This window comes from Cervus elaphus, chromosome 15, assembly GCF_910594005.1.
Source record: "Cervus elaphus chromosome 15, mCerEla1.1, whole genome shotgun sequence".
Lineage (NCBI taxonomy): Eukaryota > Metazoa > Chordata > Mammalia > Artiodactyla > Cervidae > Cervus > Cervus elaphus.
In genome coordinates this window covers 36,467,084-36,489,082 of record NC_057829.1, presented here as the reverse complement: position 1 = coordinate 36,489,082, position 21,999 = coordinate 36,467,084, and positions in this window count along the sequence as shown.

Below are 21,999 nucleotides of genomic sequence, written 5' to 3'. Positions count from 1 at the left end.
TTTTCCATAAACTTAATAATTGTTCAAAATAATTCAAACTTTTAACTGGGCATTTTGCTTTAAAAATTTTATTTCACTAAGTTATTAAACATGAATGTTAGACAAATTAAGAATAAATAAAATTGGCATTGAGTGAGTATGCTGTGAATCACTCTTTTGTAATTTCCCCTTAAACACCCATAATAGCTTATTGGAAGAACACCTTTAACAACACTGAGAACACCTTTTGGAAGATTTTATTTAAAAAATTTAAAATCTTATGTAGGTAATACAGTATTCACAATGTTTCACAGAGATAGAAATTCTGCCACATGAACCCTCTGATGGAATAGGCTTAATCTCTGTATTATACTCTATAGTAAGAGTTCAGGAATTGTACCAGTTTGAAAACTGGACCTGCCTAATCTGTTGTGTGCATGTGTGTCTGTGTGTGTGCATGCAAGTGTGTGGCCAGATGTAATTCTTATCCGTTTGCCCCAATTCTATCACTTCTCACCTTGCTAATATTTAGTAACAGTATCAGCAAACAAAAAAGATAAGGCAGGATGTAGAAGGCCCTGGAGGTGAAATATTTCCCTGTTTATTCTCTGTAATATGGTCAGGAAGAGAAATGATAGTGCTTCATAGGGACTGCAGGTTTCATTATCCATTATTTAGTGTCAGATAATTCAAATTCACTTTGTTCCTTGATGTTCAAAAATTTGAAATAAATTGATCCAAGTAGTGATCACATTTCATTAGTGTTTCCATTTATAGCAATTTGTTTGATCTTTAGATTTGTAACTTGAGATAATAAAATTATTCTTTCATGAAAATACTTGAATTTAAAATATTGCATTTAATAATATATAATATTTAGTACGCTTTAAGCATGAACTAAGAGGATGTTGTGATATTTGTTTTATTATTATTCCCAAAAATTATGAGAGAGATGACTGTTTTACTTATTTCTCAAATGACAGTTGGGTATGGGGAGGATCAGTATATTGCTCAATGTTACTACCCTTTGGGTAACAATAAGGGTCGTTCAAGTGGAGGCCAAACTTGAACCTAGATCATCTAGTGTTCTTATTAGCACTTGATTGCTTGTATGTTCTCTTCAAGGACACAAAGATCTGCCTTTTATGTCTCCATTATCTGTCTTCTACATTTATTAACTTATCTGGAATATGTTTTAAGGCTTAGTACTTCTCTTCTATATTGTTACACAGTGACTTAAACTTTTCCTCCACATACAAATTCAATATTCTGAATTTTATACAATTGAAAATCTTTGATGACATCACATTTTCCTCTACTTCGTTTAACATTTCAGCTTCATTTTAAATTACTTCCTTAAGAGTGGAAAGCTGCAGCTTTCTCTAGTTTTTTTTTTTCCTGTTTCCTGAATTACCATCATCATCATCATTACCATCACTATGATTAACATCATCCTGTTACTTTTATGCTAAGACCTGCATCCTCTGTTGAGAATTTGCAGTATGTCTCTTGGCTCCAATAGTAAATCCTCCATTTCCCTCATGGTTTGCCATACCTTCAAGACTTGCCTCAGTTGATCCCCAAACTGCACATTTCCTGTGGGTGTTTTCATTTGCTAGTTGTGGTTGCAATGTGTTTTCCATCATATTATTATTTCATTCTGGTGATTTTAGTAAGTTTTCATATGAGGGGCTAAGACACCTGCTTTTATGCCCCATCTTTTCCTAAAATCAAAGTTTCATGTCCTCTTGCTTATGAAAGCTTGTTAAAGACTGTAATTAGGTTGTACTGAATTTTCTTCTTCTTCCTCACAGTAAAATATTTTATGAAAGAGATAATTGCAAGATTGCCTTATAGTTTCAAGTAACTTTTTCTGTTTGTACTTGTTTTAACACACAGGTTGGTAAAAGCTATTATTTAAATTTTACCATCCCAAATGGAGGAGCAGGAGGAGAGTTAGTTACTGTAGGGTAGAACTAATGACAAACAAACTCAAATGTGCATTATAGATTATAATTATAGATTCAACATTATAGATACTTTTTGATTGCTCACGTTAAGGTCCATTGTAGTTCCATTCTTGAGCCGAAGAGTGGGGAGTGTGGGAAAGTTACATTCAATGTACCGTTAGAGGTTCCATGCCAGCAGTAGTTCTGTTACCTTTAACACGTGCATTTCTGGATTACCAGCAGTTAACAAGAAAACACATGATGTGGAGCAGCAGAGGAAGAATTTTTTGGTCAGGTATAGAAGTCACACATATCTGCTTAAATTCCATGTGTAACAGCTGACTGCAAGAGACTTTGGGAAATATTGTCCACATGTATTCCCAGAAACAGAACCTGATTCTGTGGGAAATACTTACCAGCATGTTTTATTCCATATAGTTTATACTGCCTCTTTAGAAATTGATCATCTTCTATGTGGGTTTCATATCTGTTAGCACTGATACATACTGGAATCAGGTGCTACCCTGAGCTTGCCTTCTACTTATAAACTTCACTATAAAAGAGTCTTTTCATTGGGCCTAGACCTAAGGATATACTTTACGTGGATAATGGAAAGATTCCCAAATACTGTACACCCCTAACTTCCAAACTTTGTTGTTTCCAATGGCTGTACATCGTTTGTGGTTATCTTAGTTGTTTTGGGGTCTGCCCTCTTAACTTTTCGGCATACTCCGTTTTCAAAGTTCAGAGACAAACATTAGTCTTTTTCTTGCAAAAATAAGTTCTATATTTAGGAAAAATATTTAGAACTTTTTTGATTTCAGCTCTACAGTAATTTATAGGAATAATAGAGTTTTCTACTTTTATATTTAAGTGGAAATCAGGATAGGGGTTAGTCATCTGCTTTCATTTTGCCTTCTTGCCTAGAAATAAGAAAGTAAAATAACATTTTATGCTAAGCTTATTCTTGTTTTCTCAATTTGCTTTTTGTGAAGGGTTTTATCATTGAACAGTTATAACTGGACATGGAACAACAGACTGGTTCCAAATCAGGAAAGGCATACCTCAAGGCTGTATTTTGTCACCCTGTTTATTTAACTACATGCAGAGTACATCATGAGAAATGTGGGGCTGGATGAAGCACAAGCCGGAATCAAGATTGCCGGGAGAAATATCAATAACCTCAGATACACAGATGACACCACTCTTATGGCAGAAAGCGATAAAGAACTAAAGAGCCTCTTGGTGAAAGTGAAAGAGGAGAGTGAAAAAGTTGGCTTAAAACTCAACATTCAGAAAACTAAGATCATTCCATCTGGTCCCATCACTTCATGGCAAATAGATGGGAAACAATGGAAACAGTGGCAGACTATTTTTGGGGGCTCCAAAATCACTGCAGACGGTGAGTGCAGCCATGAAATTAAAAGACATTTGCTCCTTGGAAGAAAAGTTATGACCAACCTAGACAGCATATTAAAAAGCAGAGACATTACTTTGTCAACAAAGGTCTGTCTAGTCAAAGCTATGGTTTTTTGAGTAGTCATGTATGGATGTGAGAGTTGGACTATAAATAAAGTTGAGTGTTGAAGAATTGATGCTTTTTGAGCTGTGGTGTTGGAGAAGACTCTTGAGAGTCCCTTGAACAGCAAGGAGATCCAACCAGTCCATCCTAAAAGAAATCAATCCTGAATATCATTGGAAGGACTGATGCTGAAGCTGAAACTCCAATACTTTGGCCACCTGATATGAAGAACTGAGTCATTGGAAAAGATCCTGATGCTGGGAAAGATTGAAGGTGGGAAGAGAAGGGGACAACAGAGGTTGAGATGGTTGGATGGCATCACTGAATCAATGGACATGAGTTTGAGTATACTCTTGAAGTTGGTGATGGACAGGGAAGCCTGGTGTGCTGCAGTCCATGGGGCTGCAAAGAGACATGACTGAGCAACTGAACTATAACTATTATCATTGAAGAGTATAAGTAAACTTTCATGTATCTTTTGCTTATATTTTCATTTAGGCTTCTTGTGTGCATGCATGTGTGCTAAGTTGCTTCAGTCAGGTCTAACTCTTCGCGATCCTATGGACTGTAGCCCACCAGGCTCCTCTGTCCATGGGATTTCCCAGACAAGAATATTGGAGTGGATTGCCATGCCCTCCTCCAGGGGGTCTTCCTGACCCAGGGATCAAACGTACATCCCTTATGTCTTCTGCATTGGCAGGTGTATTCTTTACCATTAGCACCATCTGGGAAGTCCTTAGAGTTCTTAATTTGCTTAAACTGGATATACGCAAAGTCACAGATAAAGACTATGAGTCATAACTTTGTGCTCTAAAGTTATGAGGATTTCCATTCTTGGGAAGATACATTTCCTCCTCAGGGGATCTTCCTGACCCAGGATTTGAACCCATGTCTCCTGCATCTCCTGCATTGGCAGGAGGATTCTTTAGCTCTGTGCCACCTGAGAAGCCTGAAGATACATTAAGAAAATATAATTTCTATAGAATATAGGAATCCTGTGCTGCCATAGAAAGGCTGATGCCCTAGCAGGCTGTGGGATGAGAAACAGGATGAGTTCTTACTTTCTCAATGTAGAAGAGGTGAATGAATAAAACACCCTCTGGATTGTAGACATACAGGTGCTGCAGTTTAGGCTGTACTCATTTCTTCTGCCTTTATCTAGATTATGCTGCCTTCAGGTGAATAGCAAAGATGTGGTTAAACTGTATAATGATATTCATATTCCACCTTGGCAAAGTAAACCCAGAGGAATGAGACTCAGATTTTTTGTTATCCTATTTTGAAAGTACAAATACTATTACACTTAAATGGAAAAGACTTATCCATTTGATTTTTCATACACATAGTATATGTATATGAATACTAATATACATAGTATTTAAAAATTGTATGGTTTCAATATCGGGTATTTTTCCTTGGAATACTATTAATAGCTGGGATGTGTTTTCCAGATTTTAGGTATTTTTGTGTCCAAAAACCTTGCATCTTCTCACACAATGAACATGCCAGGCTCAGGAAACAGTTTGGTGACCATTTTCTTTAAGGCCCAAACAAAACTAATTCTGAATCAAATTGTGTTATTTCACTGTGTATCACGTTTATTCTGCAATCAGAAGCCATCAAAGAATGAGAGTATTTTTTTAGTAGCGTGAACTTAATAGGAGCAAGTGCTGGGGATTCTTTCTGATTGGCTAAAAGTTTTCTTGTCCATTAATTGGCATCAGATTTGAGAAATCTTTCATGTTGAACAATTTGGCTTTCTTGGGAGGGACTTGTAGAGGCGAGGAAAAATAATATTTCTCTACTTCTAGGTTCTTGCCTAAGACCTCCCCCCTTTAATAAAAAGGCAGATTAATAGGAGGAAAACAAATTTAATTATGTAAATATGCTGGTGTGCATGCTAAGTCTCTTCAGTCACGCCCGACCGTTTGTGACGTCATGGACTGTAGCCCGCCAGACTCCTCTGTCCATGGAATTTCCCAGGCCAGAATACTGGAGTGGGTTGCCATGCCCTCCTGCAGGGGATTTTCCCAACCGAGGAAATTGTTTTCTGAATTGGCGAGTGGCTTCTTTACCACTAGCGCCACCTGGGAGGCCACATGTACATAAGGGAGCCCCACACAGATAAGAGACTCCAAAACAGCCAGGCAAGTGAGGCTATATGCTATCCTGAGCTGAGGAGAAGGGCAGAGAAACTTCAAAGGAAGAAGGCAATTCACATGGTGAGAAGAGAAAATATTCGGTAAATAAATGTTTGCCTGCCAACCAGGTAAGTCTTTCAGATGAAAACGTTATTTCTGGCAATAGTTCTCTTCCTGATATAAGCCCCCTTTCTAATTTCTTTTAGGCAGTTAAGGAAGAGAGAAAATGTTTTTCCTGAGTTGTCTGAGTGTTGATTGCCTTCAACTCAAAATAATGCGTATGCCAAAGTGACATGTCTTGTGGTGGCACATTCTGCTACCTTTTACTTGTATGCATTTCCAAGTGCCTATCTCTTTAACTGCCATTATATTTTAACCTCAGTCCATTCTAAACAAGATAAAGAGGAAGAATAAAAGATTCTAAAATATTTAGAATATTTCAAGAAAGAAAAAGAAATAAAAGAGAAAGACAGATGGCATGTTAATATAAGTTAAATGTTTTAATCTTAAACACATACAAAACTCTTTCCAGATTTACATGTAGTTAGAGAGGATAAAGACAACATCTACTAAACTACTCTGTTGGCTTCAGCAATTGACACTCTGATTACCCTTTGAAGAAGGTAAGACAAAGACAAAGATATTGACTCTTTAGTACTAAGTAGAATTTTTTATTTTATAAAGCTCATCTAGCAACAATAGCAATCCTGTCATTCCTGAAATAGGTTATCTTATATACAGTGTTTAAAAAATATTAAAACTAAATGTCAGAAATGTGAGGGACATTCCAAACTGTCCAAATAGGAAGGTCTCAAGTCAGTATCATCCCTGACAGTTGTTCTTGTCATCACTGCAAGCTATTACATTGCTAACACATTTGACAAGAGAATAAATAATTTTAAAGAGCCAATTCAATTTAGATATATCAAGGTCATAGAAAGGTTGTAGCAATATTGAGCCAGAAATGTAAGAGAGTTGAATTTGTACTCCATATAAATGTACTAGTGGAGATGACAATGTTTTGGATGTCTGTTGGTCTAGAGTGCAGTTATGAAGGATCTGGGAACCTAGTAAATAGAAAGTATAGATTAGCGCCATGTTTGTATATATGACATTTTCCCTAATTTATTTCATTCATTTATTTATTTTTATTAGAGTGTAGTTGATTTACAGTTTGAGTTAATTTCAGGAGTACTGCAAAGTGGTTCAGTCGTGTGTGTGTGTGTGTGTGCTCAGTCATGTCCTACTCTGCGGCCCCATGGACTGTAGCCCACCAGGCTCCTCTGTCCATGGAATTTTCCAGGCAAGAGTACTGGAATGGGGTGCTGTTTTCTACTCCAGAGGATCTTCTTGACCTAGGGACCAAACTTGAGTCTTCATTGGCAGGCGAGTCCTTTACTACTGCACCACCTGGGTGGTGCTTCCGTTGTGTCTGACTCTTTGCGATTCTATGGGTTGCCATTTCCTCCTCCAGGGGAGGCCTTATCTATATCTATGTCTATGTCTACATCATCTATATCTATATATCTACATCTGTATCTAACTTTTTTCAGGTTCTTTTCCCTTATAGGTTATTACAAAATATTGAGTATAGTTCTTTGTGCAATACAGTAGGTCCTTGTCGATTATCTATTTTATACTTGGTAGTATGTATATGTTAATCCTATAGACTGAAAAAGTACACTGAACCTAAAAGTTGAGAGTTATGTTTTATTCTGTGGAAATTTTTAGGACTTCAAGCCCATGAGACAGCGTCTCAAGTAATCCTGAGAGAACTGCTCTGAGAAAGCAAGGGGAGGAGACAGTTTATACAAAGGTTTTGCAACAAAGGGCAGGTAGCCTGAACCTCGAAAGATTTTTTGTAAATTTAAGTAAACCATATATCCCACGGTAAGGAATCTAGTACTTTTTGTGAATGGGAAGATGCAAGCGTCTGGGTTCACTGAAATCATTCCTTTTAAATGGACCTCAGCTCTCTGGGGGCCAGTATCCTCTTTTCACATCCTGAGTTCCTCAGGGCTGTAGCTGTAGTCTGATGGCTGCTAGATAGTAGGTATTCTTCCTCCCGAGTTTCCTCAGTGGTCACTGTCTCACATCGGAGGGCTGCAATCACTGAGGACTGGGACATCCTTGTCCACTGATATGGCAGAAAAGACTCCATTTCTTAATCCTAAATGCCAAATTTAACATTTCCTTTAATTTAAAAGAGCATATGCTTTGGGATCAAAAAGACCTACTTGAGTCTTAGTACTGTTATAAATTTGGTATGTATTCTTGGAGATTATATTTTAAAAATTTGAGCCTGAATTTATTCCTTTGTTTAGTTAGTGATGTTAATGCTACTTAACTGTTAGTACTACTGTGAATAATCATACATTGAGTTCTGTATAACTGTATATATTGTAAATTGCTGTCAGTTATGGTTGATTTGGGGCTTCCCCCGTGGCTCTAGAAGATAAAGAATCCACCTGCAATGCAGGAGACCCTGGATAGAGGAGCCTAGCAGGCTACAGTTTATGGGGTCATAAACGTTGGACAATTTAGTTACTAAACAGTAACAACAATGGTTGATTTTATCAATAGCTTTAATAGCCTAGAATCCTATAGTGTTTATAATAATTCCTATTTCAGTATTTGCAGATATTTTCTACCATGATGAACTTTGGGAACTTACCTGCTCAAGGTTCTAACCCCTTCTAACTGTGACACCTTAATCAAGCCACTCTGTATTTTTTAATCACAGATTCCTCACCTGATAGCTCAGTTGGTAAAGAATCCACCTGCAATGCAGGAGACCCTGGTTTGATTCCTGGGTCAGGAAGATCCCTTGGAGAAGGGAAAGACTACCCACTCCAGTATTCTTGGACTTCCCTTGTGGCTCAGCTGGTAAAAAATCCACCTGCAATGAAGGAGACCTGGGTTCAGTCCCTGGGTTGGGAAGATCCCCTGGAGAAGGGAAAGGCTACCCACTCCAGTATTCTGCCCTAGAGAATTCCATGAACTGTACAGTCCTTGAGGTCACAAAGAGTCATACATATCTGGGCAACTTTCACTTTCATGTGCCATGAGGAAATAAATGTCTGTGTTGGTTTCTATGTATTAGATGAAACAGTCACTTCTCCCACTTTGGGAGCAATCTCATGTAAGATGTGAATCTTATTGTTCAGACTGACCTGAACTACTGGTGTGTCTCAAACCTTTGTGATTGTCCAAGTTACCTTCTTTGCTTTTAGAGGCTCTGGGTAGTTGAGAGTTTGCTGAGACCTCTCAGTCCTTAAGGGGCTTCTCAGGTGGTGCTAGTGGTAAAGAACCTGCCTGCCAATGCAGGAGATGCTGGCTTGATGATCCCTGGGTTGGGAAGATACCACTGGAGGAGGGGATGGCAACCCACTCCAGTATTCTTGATTGGAGAAGCCCATGGACAGAGGAGCCTGGCGGGCCACAGTCCATAGAGTCACACAGAGTCAGACATGACTGAAGTGACTTAGCACACCCAAAGGATCAGATTTTAATCAGCATCCAAATGTAAACTGATTGGAAGCCAGATCCATAAGCAGCAACTTTTAAAGTATACAAATAGACCGGTTTCAAGGAAAGACTCTGAAATAGGCTTTTCTGTCCACTTCCTCTGTGCTGAACCCTGGGGTCAGCACACAGTGAACACAAGCCCTCCTTACCAAAGAGCCAGTTGATCAAGGGGTGTGTCCCTGGGGCAACAGCCACTGAAGATTGTAAACCAGATGCAGCACAAGCTTCTTCGGGAAATACAGGTAACTGGAATAGGCCAGAGAGAAAAGGCAAAGAATAGTGCCCACTTGCCTCCCCTGTCACTAGGGAGAATAAGTCAGTTCCTAAAAGTGTGCTAAAATTAGAAGTCTGACGTTTTAGGCAGCAGCTTTTAAGGCATGAATTTATACTTTTTTTCAGGGAAAGTTTGGGAAATGATTTTTTTTCCCCCTGATCTCTACCCGTTGAACCATGGGGATAAACACATTGCTGGTGCTGCTGAGTTGCTTCAGTCGTGTCCGACTCTGTGCGACCCCATAGACGGCAGCCCACCAGGCTCTGCCATCCCTGGGATTCTCCAGGCAAGAACATTGGAGTGGGTTGCCATTTCCTTCTCCAATGCATGAAAGTGAAAAGTGAAAGTGAATTCGCTCAGTCATGTCCAACTCTTCGTGACCCCATGGACTGCAGCCTACCAGGCTCCTCCGCCCATGGGATTTTCCAGGCAAGAGTACTGGAGTGGGGTGCCATTGCCTTCTCCATGAACAGGTTGAGTCCTCAGGAACCGTTAAGAACTGTTTCTTTGTTTCTATGAGTCTTGTGGATTCAAGGGTTTCAGGGGTTTGGGTACCTGTCCTTTACATATCTTAAAAGTTGGGATGACAGATGGATCAAAACTCTTCATACTTAAGGGAGAAGCTGGAGGTTTCTTTCTAAGTGTATGTCACTGTGCCAGGGTGAGGTTTTATGGCAACAGTGTGTCTCAGGATTTTCTACCCATTTCATTGTGGAAACTTTCACATTCACCTGACATGTAGAAGTTTCTCAGCTAGTTTCTGGGTTTCTTTCAGATGAATTGTTCTGTATGTAGCTCTATATTTAGTCTGTCTGTGGGAAGAGGAATTTCAGAATCATTCCATGTCACTATCTTGGACTGGAACGCATGTGCATGTTTTTCATGAGTCCATTGTTTCCTTCTATATCATACCATGCTTATCTTTGTTCCTCTGTGTATAATGTGTCATTATTCTGTAGATATCCTAAAGATTTTCTTTTATCACAGAATTTAGGCAATTTGGCTATGCTGTGTGTCAACTTAAAAAATAGTCACAACCTAAACGTTGAGAGTTATGTTTTATTTAGTGGGAATTTTTAGGACTTCAAGCCCAGGAGATAGCATCTCAAGTAACCCTGAGAAAACTGCTCCAAGGAGGCCGGGGGAGAAGTCGGGTTATATAGAAGTTTGCAACAAGGGGCAGTTTTCTGTGTATATGTGTGTTTGTTCAGTTGCTAAGTTGTGCCTGACTCTTTGTGATCCCAAATTTCCCTGTTCTTCACTGTCTCCCAGAGTTTGCTCAAACTCAAGTCCATGCCATTCAATTATTTCATCCTCTGTTGCTCCTTCTCCTCCTGCCCTCATTCTTTCAAAGCATCAGGGTCTTTTCCAGTGAGTCATTCCTTCACATCAGGTGGCTAAAGTATTGGAGCCTCAGCTTTAGCACCAAACCTTCCAATGAATATTCAGGGTTGATTTCCTTTAGGATTGACTGATCTGATCTCCTTGCAGTCCAAGGGACTCTCAAGAGTCTTCTCCAGCACCATAATTTGAAAGCATCAATTCCTTAGCACTCAGCCTTCTTTATGGTCCAATTCTCACACCCATACCTGACTACTAGAAAAACCATAGCTTTGACTATACAGACCTTTGTCAGCAAAGTGATGTCTCTGCTTTTTAATACACTGTCTAGATTTGTCATAGCTGTCTTTCCAAGGAGCAAGCGTCTTTTAATTTCATGGCTGCAGGTAGTCTGATCATCAAAAGATTGTTGGTAATTAAGGAAAACCAGATATCTCAAGTTAAAGAATTTAGCACTTTTCTGTGTATGGGAAGATGCAAGACTCTGGGCTCACTGAAATCCTTTTTTTCATATGCATCTCAGCTATCTGGAGCCAGTATCCTGTCTTTTTCCTCAATGTTCGCCACAGGGAGTGGCTGCAACCAGAAGGTTGCCAGATTGCAGGTATTGTTCTCCTTCCTGTTTGCCCGGGAAGGCTGGAATCACTGATGACTGTGACATCCTTGTTTATTGACATGGTAGGAAATACTCCATTTCTAATGTTTTGGTGTACTTTCTTATAATTCGGGTTTGCTGAGTTTCTTGCATCAGTGAGTTAGTAATTTTTATCAAAACTATAATTTTTCAGCCATTATTTCTTCAAAAAATTTTCTGTTTCTTCCCCCTCACCTTCAGGGACTCCAGTTATTAATATATATATCATGCTGGTTTAATTGTCTCCACAATATATTTCAAAGTTAACTTTCTTCAGTATTTATCTTTCTTTGTTTAATTTTGGATATTTTCTGTTAATGTGAATTTAATTAATTTTCTTTAGGATTTCCCTTTCTGCTATGTAGCTAGGAGGAAGTATGTGTGGAGAAGGCAATGGCAACCCACTCCAGTACTCTTGTCTGGAAAATCCCATGGACGGAGGAGCCTGGTAGGCTTCAGTCCATGGGGTCACGAAGAGTCGGACATGACTGAGCAACTTCACTTTCACTTTTCACCTTCATGCACTGGAGAAGGAAATGGCAACCCACTCCAGTGTTCTTGCCTGGAGAATCCCAGGGATGGCGGAGCCTGGTGGGCTGCCGTCCATGGGGGTCGCACAGAGTCGGACACGACTGAAGCAACTTAGCAGCAGCAGCAGCAGCAGCAGGGGTGTATGCAACATCTATATTTCAGTTCATTCTGAAATGTTTAAGCAGAATAACATTTTGAAGATTCTCATGTGGTACCTGTTCAGGTTTTATTGGATAAAAATCCTCTCTGATTTTATTCTGAATATATGTCCTACTTTCCTCTGTGTCATTCTAAGATGATCACTGAATATATCAAGGAGGAGAATTGCTCAGGCAACCTCATCATAGTGGGAAGAAATGTGAGATCCTTTGATCTTATGTCGTTGTTTGGATTTCTGCATTTCTTTCCTATGAGGTCATAGGTTAAAAATGTTCTAGCACCTTCTATTTAAGTCTGTGATTGATATAATTCATAACTTGTTTTCTTGTTTTAGTCAATACTGAGTGGTATTTCCATTTGTTCTAATTTATTAGAACTAATTTGTTCATGTCTTGGATTTTCCTGGATGTATTCTGCCATACTTTCTACCAAGCATGTTTGTAAATCATAGACTCCACAGTGTCTTATTTACCATTATCTTACCCTAACTAGTCCAGTGGTCCTCAGCTCAGTTATCTTTATTGACTTACCTCAAGAGAATGTGGTAAACTCGGGCCCTCTCTTTGTCGCTTAGGTGACAAAGATTATTTGGATAACTTATGCTTGGATCCTTCCTTAGCCAAATTGTCTTGTGCCACCAGATTTATTCTTAAGAAACTCAGCTCCAAGTTGGTAGATAGATATAAATTTTTCAACAATAAGTAGTTAAAAATCCCTTGTACACCTACATTTCTCATCAATTTATGTGATATACATCTACCCTCTAGGAGTTCAGTTAGGAGAAAAGAGATAGAAATATGTACTTCATTACAATCCTTCATTTTCTATCACTTTTCTTTTTCATAAAGGCATTTGGTAGAGCATGAAATAAATTTTATTTTCCTTTCCAATCTGGCTAGATTTTTAAGGGTAAATTTTAAGTTTCATGCTTTTCTAGATTATATTATACTTTCTGAGACTGGCCTCATGGCTTCACCATAATTATGGATGGGTGGGACTTAGAGGAGAGACTTAAAATGACAAAGAAGCATAAATCAAAATACTTGTAAAAGCATATATATTTTTCACAGATAGAAAATGAAAATGTATAAGTATATATAAAATAAATAGTCACTGCCTCAGTATTATTCCAGAAATCAATTAGAAGGAATAGTTTCAAGACTCTTAATTATGATACAGATAGACATTTATTGGGAGCTTTTTATCAGAAATCTAAATTTACCCTGCTTTGTATGGAACACCAACATAGTCAGCTGTGCACATTGTTCTCAATAGCAAATGCTTTTGTGGGATACAATAGAAATTAATCAGTTTCCTAGGGGAAATCACACATATAAATGTGATCCCTTGAAGCCATTTGAATAGTCTGATCTTAGTCAAGACAACGTAACTAAAAATTGAAGGAAATATCATTAGGGAGACCTTTTGGAACTTTGAAAATGTGGTAATTGTTGCTGACATTTGGTGTATCATACTTGGTGAGAGTAAGAATGAGGTCATTTTGATTGTGGCAAAGTAATATATCTTCCACTCTGTGCTAGTCTGTTTCTTTTTAGATTCTTCTGATACAGTGCTGGAATTTTTAGAACTATGCCTCATGGGGCAGCCAAAGGCTTGGCATTTGCCTTTTTTTCTCATCTCTGGTTCTTCTGTTTTTACCAATGCATAAAGTGGTGGTTATACTATTGAGGCCCATTAAATGTCACAACACTAATGTTCATAAGAGATACCCATGCTGATGTTAATTTCCCTTGCTCTCTGCCCCAAGGCAATCCAGTCTTGCTTCTGACAATCGTATGGCTTCTGTTGCAGGCAACACTCTTGATACATATAGAACAAATGACTCTTAACTCTAAGCATGCCTTTAGCCTTGGGATGTCCCATAGAGTTGGAAGATAAGCAGCTGTTTTGGTTTTTCCCCAGCTGTTTTATTGCAGTTGTTTTATTGCTGTACTCTCAGAAATCAGGCATGAATGCATAGGACTGTTCCAGAAGCCAAGTTCAGTGAAAAACACAAGGCTGTTTTGAGAATCACTAGTCCCCTCTAACTCTAGTGAATTGCTTCTAAGTCAAAGTTATAATCCTCAATGGTCTTCTCCTGGAGTTAATACTTCAGTGGAAATGTTCTCATTCCCTTTTGCTTATCTTAATTCAATCCTTTAGACATGTCCAGAGGTAGAAAAAATTAGAGAAAATATATTAACCAAAATGGATAACACTGGGAAGAGAGCAAACTTCAGATAAGAGGAAATCAAGCATTCTGTTTTGGATATTTAGGTTTGAGCTTTCTATTAAGGTAATTCATTATGAAGCAATAACAACTGGAATAGTAAGTAGAACAGACAATACAGTACAAAAGTCAAGATAATGTGTCAGCTAGCTTTGGCTATGTAACTAAACATACCAAAATGTAAAACAATAATCGTTTCATATTGCTCATCATTCTGTGGGTCAGGTAAGAAATTTTTCCTGTCTAGATTGTCTTGACTGATTATCTGGGGTCAGATGGTAGGTCCACTGGCAGCGAAGTGATTTAGGATAGTCTTGCTTACATGTCTGGTGTAGTAGGGCAGCTTGTTGGCAGGGCACCTACTTCTTCATCACATGGCCTTTCCAGAGGCTAACTTGGGTCCATTCACATGGTAGCCTCAGGGTTTTAAATACAGCAAGCAAGGAAACCTCCATGTGTAATCTCTTTCAAACTGTGACTTGCAACATGTTTGTTAATATCCTATTAACAATATCCTAGCAAAGCAAAGTCACATGAAAAGCCCAGTGTCAATATAGTAGAGGACCTTCCAAGCAAGTAGATATAGGTAGGGCAGCATTGCAATCATTTTTGCAAACAATCTGCCAAAGACAAAACTATGTATGAGATTATTTTTTGGCTGTGTTGTGTGGCATGTGGGATCTTAGTTCCCCAATCAGGGATCAAACCTGTGCCCTCTGCCATGGAAGTGTGGAGTCCTAATCTAGACTGCTAGGGAAGTCCCACTACCTGTGAGCTTCTTCTTGTTGAATATACAAGTATGAATGGAATTGAAGAAGTCAGAGAAGTAATGAGTCATTAGAGCCATCAGTTAGAGAAGGAAATGGCAGCCAACTCCAGTACTCTTGCCTGGAGAATCCCATGGATGGAGGAGCCTGGTAGGCTACAGTCCATAGGGTCACGAAGAGTCGGATACGACTGAGCAACTTCACTTTCACTTTTCACTTTCATGCATTGGAGAAGGAAATGGCAACCCACTCCAGTGTTCTTGCCTGGAGAATTCTGGGGATGGAGGAGCCTGGTGGGCTGCACTCTATGGGGTCGCACAGAATCAGACATGATTGAAGTGACTTAGCAGCAGCAGCAGCAGAGCCGTCAATATAACTCCAGTGGATGTGGCACAGTGAATCATATTCTCTTTGTGGAAATTATTGACCTCATCAGGGAGTTCTGAAAATGGAAAGCATACAAGCATTGCTTACTTCTTATTCCATGCCAGTTTTCTAGATTTTGATGTTGGTTATAAGTTTGCTTATATTGGGAATCCAGAACATGTACTGATTTTATGACACCCATCTAAGATCTTAAATTCATGCTACAATCACATAGGTAAATAAAATACAAGCTTTAATTTTCCCACAACTGATTGGGTCTTCTTCATTTCATCTAATTTGTGTCTTTTGTACCTTCTTTTGCCTGCTTTGTAGATACGTATTTATCTTTCACAAAGCCTTTTCTTTCTTTTTTTGATCAAAATTGAATGATAGGGTCAATGTATGAATGCAATTGAGTGTCTGACAACTTATTAAAGTAAACATAGACAGAGTGCCTGAAGAACTATAGACAGATGTTTGTGACATTGTACAATAGGCAATCATCAAAACCATTGACAAGAAAAAGAAATTCAAAAAGGCAAAATTGTTGTCTGAGGAGGCCTTACAAATAGCTGAGAACAGAAGAGAAGTGAAAGGCAAAGTAGAAAAGAAAAGATACACCCATTTGAATGCAGTGTTCCAAAGAATAGCACGGAAAGATAAAAGACTTCCTCAGTGATCAATGCAAAGAAATAGAGGAAAACAATAGAATGGGAAAGGCTAGAGATCTCTTCAAGAAAATTAGTGATACCAAGGGAACATTTCATGCAAAGATGGGCACCATAAGAACAGAAATGGTATGGACCTAACAGAAGCAGAAGATATTAAGAAGAGGTGGCAAGAATACACAGAGCTATACAAAAAAGATCTTCATGACCCAGATAATCACAATGATGTTATCACTCACCTAGAGCCAGATATCCTGGAATGTGAAGTCAAGTGGGCCTTAGGAAGCATCACTACAAACAAAGCTAGTGGAGGTGATGGAATTCCAGTTGAGCTATTTCAAGTCCTAAAAGATAATGCTGTGAAAGCGCTGCACTCAATATGCCAGCAAATTTGGAAAACTCAGCAGTGGCCACAGGACTGGAAAAGGTCAGTTTTCATTCCAATCCCAAAGAAAGGTAATGCCAAAGAATGTTCAAACTACCGCACAATTGCACTCTTCTCACATGCTAGCAAAGTAATGCTCAAAATTCTCCAAGCCAGGCTTCAACAGTACATGAACTGTGAACTTCCAGATGTTCAAGCTGGATTTAGAAAAGGCAGAGGAACCAGAGATCAAATTTCCAACGTCCATTGAATCATCAAAAAAGCAAGAAAGTTCCAGAAAACCATCTACTTCTGCTTTATCAACTATGCCAAAGCCTTTGACTGTGTGGATCACAACAAACTATGGAAAATTCTTCAAGAGATGGGAATACTGGACCACCTGACCTGCCTCCTGAGAAATCTGTATACAGGTCAAGAAGCAACAGTTAGAACTGGACATAGAACAACAGATTGGTTCCAAACAGGGAAAGGAGTACATCAAGTCTGTATATTGTCACCCTGCTTATATAACTTATATGCAGAGAACATTATGAGAAATGCTGGGCTGGATGAAGCACAAGTTGGAATTAAGATTTCCGGGAAAAATATCAATAACCTCTGATATACAGATGACACCACCCTTATAATGAAAAGCAAAGAAGAACTAAAGAGCCTCTAGATGAAAATGAAAGAGGAGAGTGAAAAAGTTGGTTTAAAACTCAACATTCAGAAATCTATGATCATGGCATCTGGCCCCATCACTTCATGGCAAATAGATGGGGAAACAATGGAAACAGTGACAGACCTTATTTTTGGGGACTCCAAAATTACTGGAGATGGTGACTGCAGCCATGAAATTAAAAGACGCTTGCTCCTTGGAAGAGAAGCTATGACCAACATAGACAGCATGTTAAAAAGCAGAGACATTACTTTGCCGACATAGGTCCGTCTTGTCAAAGCTATAGTTTTTCCAGTAGTCATGTATGGATGTGAGAGTTGGACTATAAAGAAAGCTGAGCACTGAAGAATTTATGCTTTTGAACTGTGGTGTTGGAGAAGACTCTTGAGAGTCCCCTGAACAGCAAGGAAATCAAACCAGTGAATCCTAAAGGAAATCTGTCCTGAATATTCATTGAAAGGAGTGATGCTGAAGCTGAAACTCCAATACTTTGGCAACATGATGTGAAGAACTGATTCATTTGAAAAGGCCCTGATGCTGGGAAAGATTGAAGGCAGGAGGAGAAGGGGACGACAGAGGATGTGATGGTTGGATGGCATCACAGACTGTATAGACATGAGTTTTAGAAAGCTTTGGGAGTTGATGATGGACAGGGAGGCCTGGCATGCTGCAGTCCATGGGGTCGCAGAGTTGGACAGACTGAGTGATTGAACTGATAGTTCAGTTTAGTTCAGTCGCTCAGTCCTGTCTGACTCTTTGTGCCCCATGAACCACAGCACACTAGGCTTCCCTGTCCATCACCAACTCCCTGAGTCCACCCAAACTCATGTCCATTGAGTCAATGATGCCATCCAATCGTCTCATCTTTTGTCGTCCCCTTCGTCTCCTGCTCTCAACCTTTCCCAGCATCAGGGTCTTTTCAAATGTGTCAGCTCTTCGCATCAGGTGGCCAAAATATTGGAGTTTCAGCTTCAACATCAGTCTTTCCAATGAACAGCCAGGACTGATCTCCTTTAGGATGGACTGGTTGGATCTCCCTGCAGTCCAAGGGACTTCTAATTAATGTTTTTATTTTATAGCATAAACATTCAGAAACCACCAGATATATAATGTTTTCACTAAATTTTCTTTTGCTGATGGAAAAATCATTATTATATATTTAAGCCCTCAAGCTATTTAAGTAACTACCTTTTTAAAAAGTGTTCATTCTCCTTCTCCCTTCTCTCTCTCTTTCTATTTGTGTGTCTCTGAGTATTGTTAGAGTTATTTCAAATCCAGTTCAGTTCCTCAGGTTGGCACAAACCATCATCAGTCATAGTTTAGAACTAAGATTTACATTCAGGACATTGTGAACTCCTTGTCCCAATTTTTATATTTAAGAGTCTGCATCCTTTTGTCAGTCACTATATTCTTTCTCAGAATGAGGGCAGAGAATTCCAATGCATAATCACTTACCATATCAAATACCCACCATGTGCCTGGTACCATATTTAGTGCTTTCATAGTTCTAACCAGATAACAAGTCATTATGCTGTTGTTGTTTTCACTTGTATTAACCTTATCATTCTAGAAGCTTGTATTAAAAAGGCTACTTGTCTTGCTCATGGAAAGACAGAATTGATCAGGTAGTATATGAAGAAATATATATTGAAGATATCAAGCTATTGAACAGTACTTACTGCAATACATTGATTCCTTACTTCCTTATAAATTGTCATCAAGATTATTGGAATGGACAATATGTAAGCTCGGAGAAGACTTAGTCTAAAAGAAATGGTATTTTAAAGGAGTTTTCCCTAAGTTGCTTGTCTTTGGCTCTGATTTGGTTCTGTTGCAGGAAGAGGGACCCCCTTCCAGGGCCTGAAACTGGGCTCTTATCTAACACTCCGAAATGAATTGTCCTAGGAGACGCATGTGCTGACAAAGCAAGAGATTTCATTGGGAAAGGGCACCCAGGTGGAGAACAGTAGGGTAAGGGAACCTAAGAGAACTGCTCTGCCTCTTGGCTGGCAGTCTAAGGTTTTATGGTGATGGAATTAATTTCTGGGTTGTCTTTAGCCAGTCATTCTGACTCAGTGACCTTCCTGGTGGTGCATGCCTTGTTCAGCCAAGATGGATGCCAGAGAGAAGGATTCTGGGAGGTGGTCATACATGTGGTGTCTTCTTTTGACCTTTCCCAAACTCTTCTGGTTGGTGGTGGCTTATCAGTTCCGTGTTCCTTACCAGGACCTCCTGTTGTAAAACAACTCATGCAAATGGTTACGATGGTGCCTGGCCAGGGTGGGCAGTTTCAATCAGTGTGCTTCCCCTAACAGTTCTACTAACTATGTAGTGGAAAGAGGTATCCTCACTGAGTAGATGAGCCTCAACTTTTCTCCTTCTGTGCTAGCTGCAAGGTAGATAAATTCCAACACAGAAACTCAATTCAAAGAGAAAACAATAGGTTGGATCTATATATGGCACTTCCCTTAATTCCTCTAGCCAGCGTGTTTTATGACTATATACTCCAAGAACAAAGAATATAACTCCTAAAAACAGAAGGTAATAATAATTGTTACTATTATTGTGTGTGAAAGTCACTCAGTCATGTCTGACTCTTTGCGACCCCATGGACAACTATACAGTCCATGGAAAACTCCAGGCCAGAATACTGGAGTGGGTAGTCATTCCCTTCTTCAGGGAATCTTCCCAACCCTGAGATCAAACCCAGGTCTCCCACATTGCAGACAGATTCTTTACCAGCTGAGCCACCAGGGAAGCTATTACTATTAGTAATAAGCAGAAAAAAGTGAAAGTGTTAGTTGCTTGGTCATGTCCAACTCTTTGCTACCCCATGGGCTGGCCTCTGCCAGGCTCCCATGTCCATGGCATTCTCTAGGCAAGAATACTGGAGTGGATTGCTATTTCCTTCTTCAGGGGATCTTCCTGACCCAGGGATTGAAGCCAGGTCTCCTGCATTGCAGGCAGATTCTTTACCAGCTGAGCCACCAGGAAGCAGCGAACCATCTAAATCCACGTTGAGGAAATAAAAGTCTCTAAAGGAAGCGTAATCTTCCAAGACATAAGTCAGCCGAAAGATATATTCAATTTAAATTGATAAACAGAATTCAGTGTTTCAGTCTGAAGAATACAGACTCTGATACTTTTATTGCATTCAGGTCTTCACTGGGAATGAAGAGCCCTTTCTTTATATTTGCATAATAAAAGAGCTCACTGAAATGTATCTTCCAGAACAAAGGGACTTTTTGCTAGTGAGGAAAAATTCAGATTGAATGTAGAAGGCAGATACTGGTAAAAATTTTTGAACTTCAGCTTCCCCTGATATTGACTTTCAATCCTCCTCAGATTTAGTAGTCACACACAGGAGGGTCTCATACAAAGTATGTGTACATGTGTACAGATACGTATACAGGAATATGTATTTTAACATATACATGTGTGGTATGTGACCATGTATGTCATTGAGTATGGCTATGTGTACATGGGTATGTGATCTTGTATGTGAATGTGTATGAGTACATGTAAAGGAGTGGATCTGCAGCAGTGCATTAATAGAGATCTTCTATAGGTGTTAAAGAGTATTGTTGATTTTCTTTCCATCTTTAAAAATTTTTCTTTAAAGCGATCTTGTGTTGCTTAGGTAATTAAACATTAAAAGCTATTTCAAAATGTTAAAATAATCTATTGGGTAAAAGCTCATTGGAATGAGTAACATTTACATAACAATAAAACAGATTTATCCCAGAACCTGCTTCAGCAGTTAGGCTCTTCCTTTGGAGGGTGACATCTGGCATCCCCTTTCATTAGGAGAAATTCTAAAATGTACATTGGTAAAAGTCAGTTCCCCAATCTTCCCTATTTTCTTTCTTAATTTTCCATTCCAAATATTTAAAATCTCTCAGTTTTCCTCCCTGTTTTCTCCTAGAGTCTTCATCCCGCTTCATTAGTAAGAGTTTATTAATAGATTTACATCCAAGAGCTTAGGTAACGGGCAACTTGCATATCTAGTGGAGAACTCTGTAAATAAATTTCTTTCCTATAGACTCAAAATCTATTGCAAAATTCAAAAAGTTTTCTTATGTTTGTACTCTCAATTTTTCTTTGTATTTGCTAAAGCTGTTACATTAAATCTTGCTCCTATGGGATATAAGCCTTGCTAAAGAGAGCTAGAGCCTCTGAGACTTGTGGGTATGCCTACTTATACCCACAGCGAGGTTCAGTGAGGAGTCATGTATTCCACTATGGTCTTCATCTCAAAATCTTTTCCTCCACTCTTGGATTCAAGGTCTAGATTCTCTTTCTATTCATTTCCTGTGGTAAGAATAGAAAGAGAGCTTTTGTTACTCTTTTTTTTTTTTTTAAAGCAAGATGAACCTCAACTTCCTCTGTTGTTCAGCTATCTCTTTCACTTAAAATTTATGATAAATATCTGGAAGGAAAGAAGTCTTATAGAAAGTTTAATATGGTAAGATGAACACATGAATCTAATTTTATTTCCTCCAGGAAACCACCTGACAATACAGTAAAATGATTCTTTTTTAAAGGCATAAATTCCCTAGGATAGGAAAAAAAATGAGAAGAAAATTAAAAGAAAATTTTGGACATTGGAAAATACATAGAGACTTGTTACTGTCTGTATGATACCGAATTTGGCTGGCCTTTTTCCTGGGCTTCTGGGAAGAAAATTCTAAAACCTCTGAAATTTAAGTGAATTATTATCTTCATTACTCATGAGCCCCTGCGATAATAGCAGAGTTTTTGCTAATGTGGTGACTCATGATGGGCCCCTAGATAACTTCCAGTTGGAGTCTGTTCACCAGAAACATCTACTGTGTGCTTGTGGGGTGGGATTTTGAGCTAAACCTAA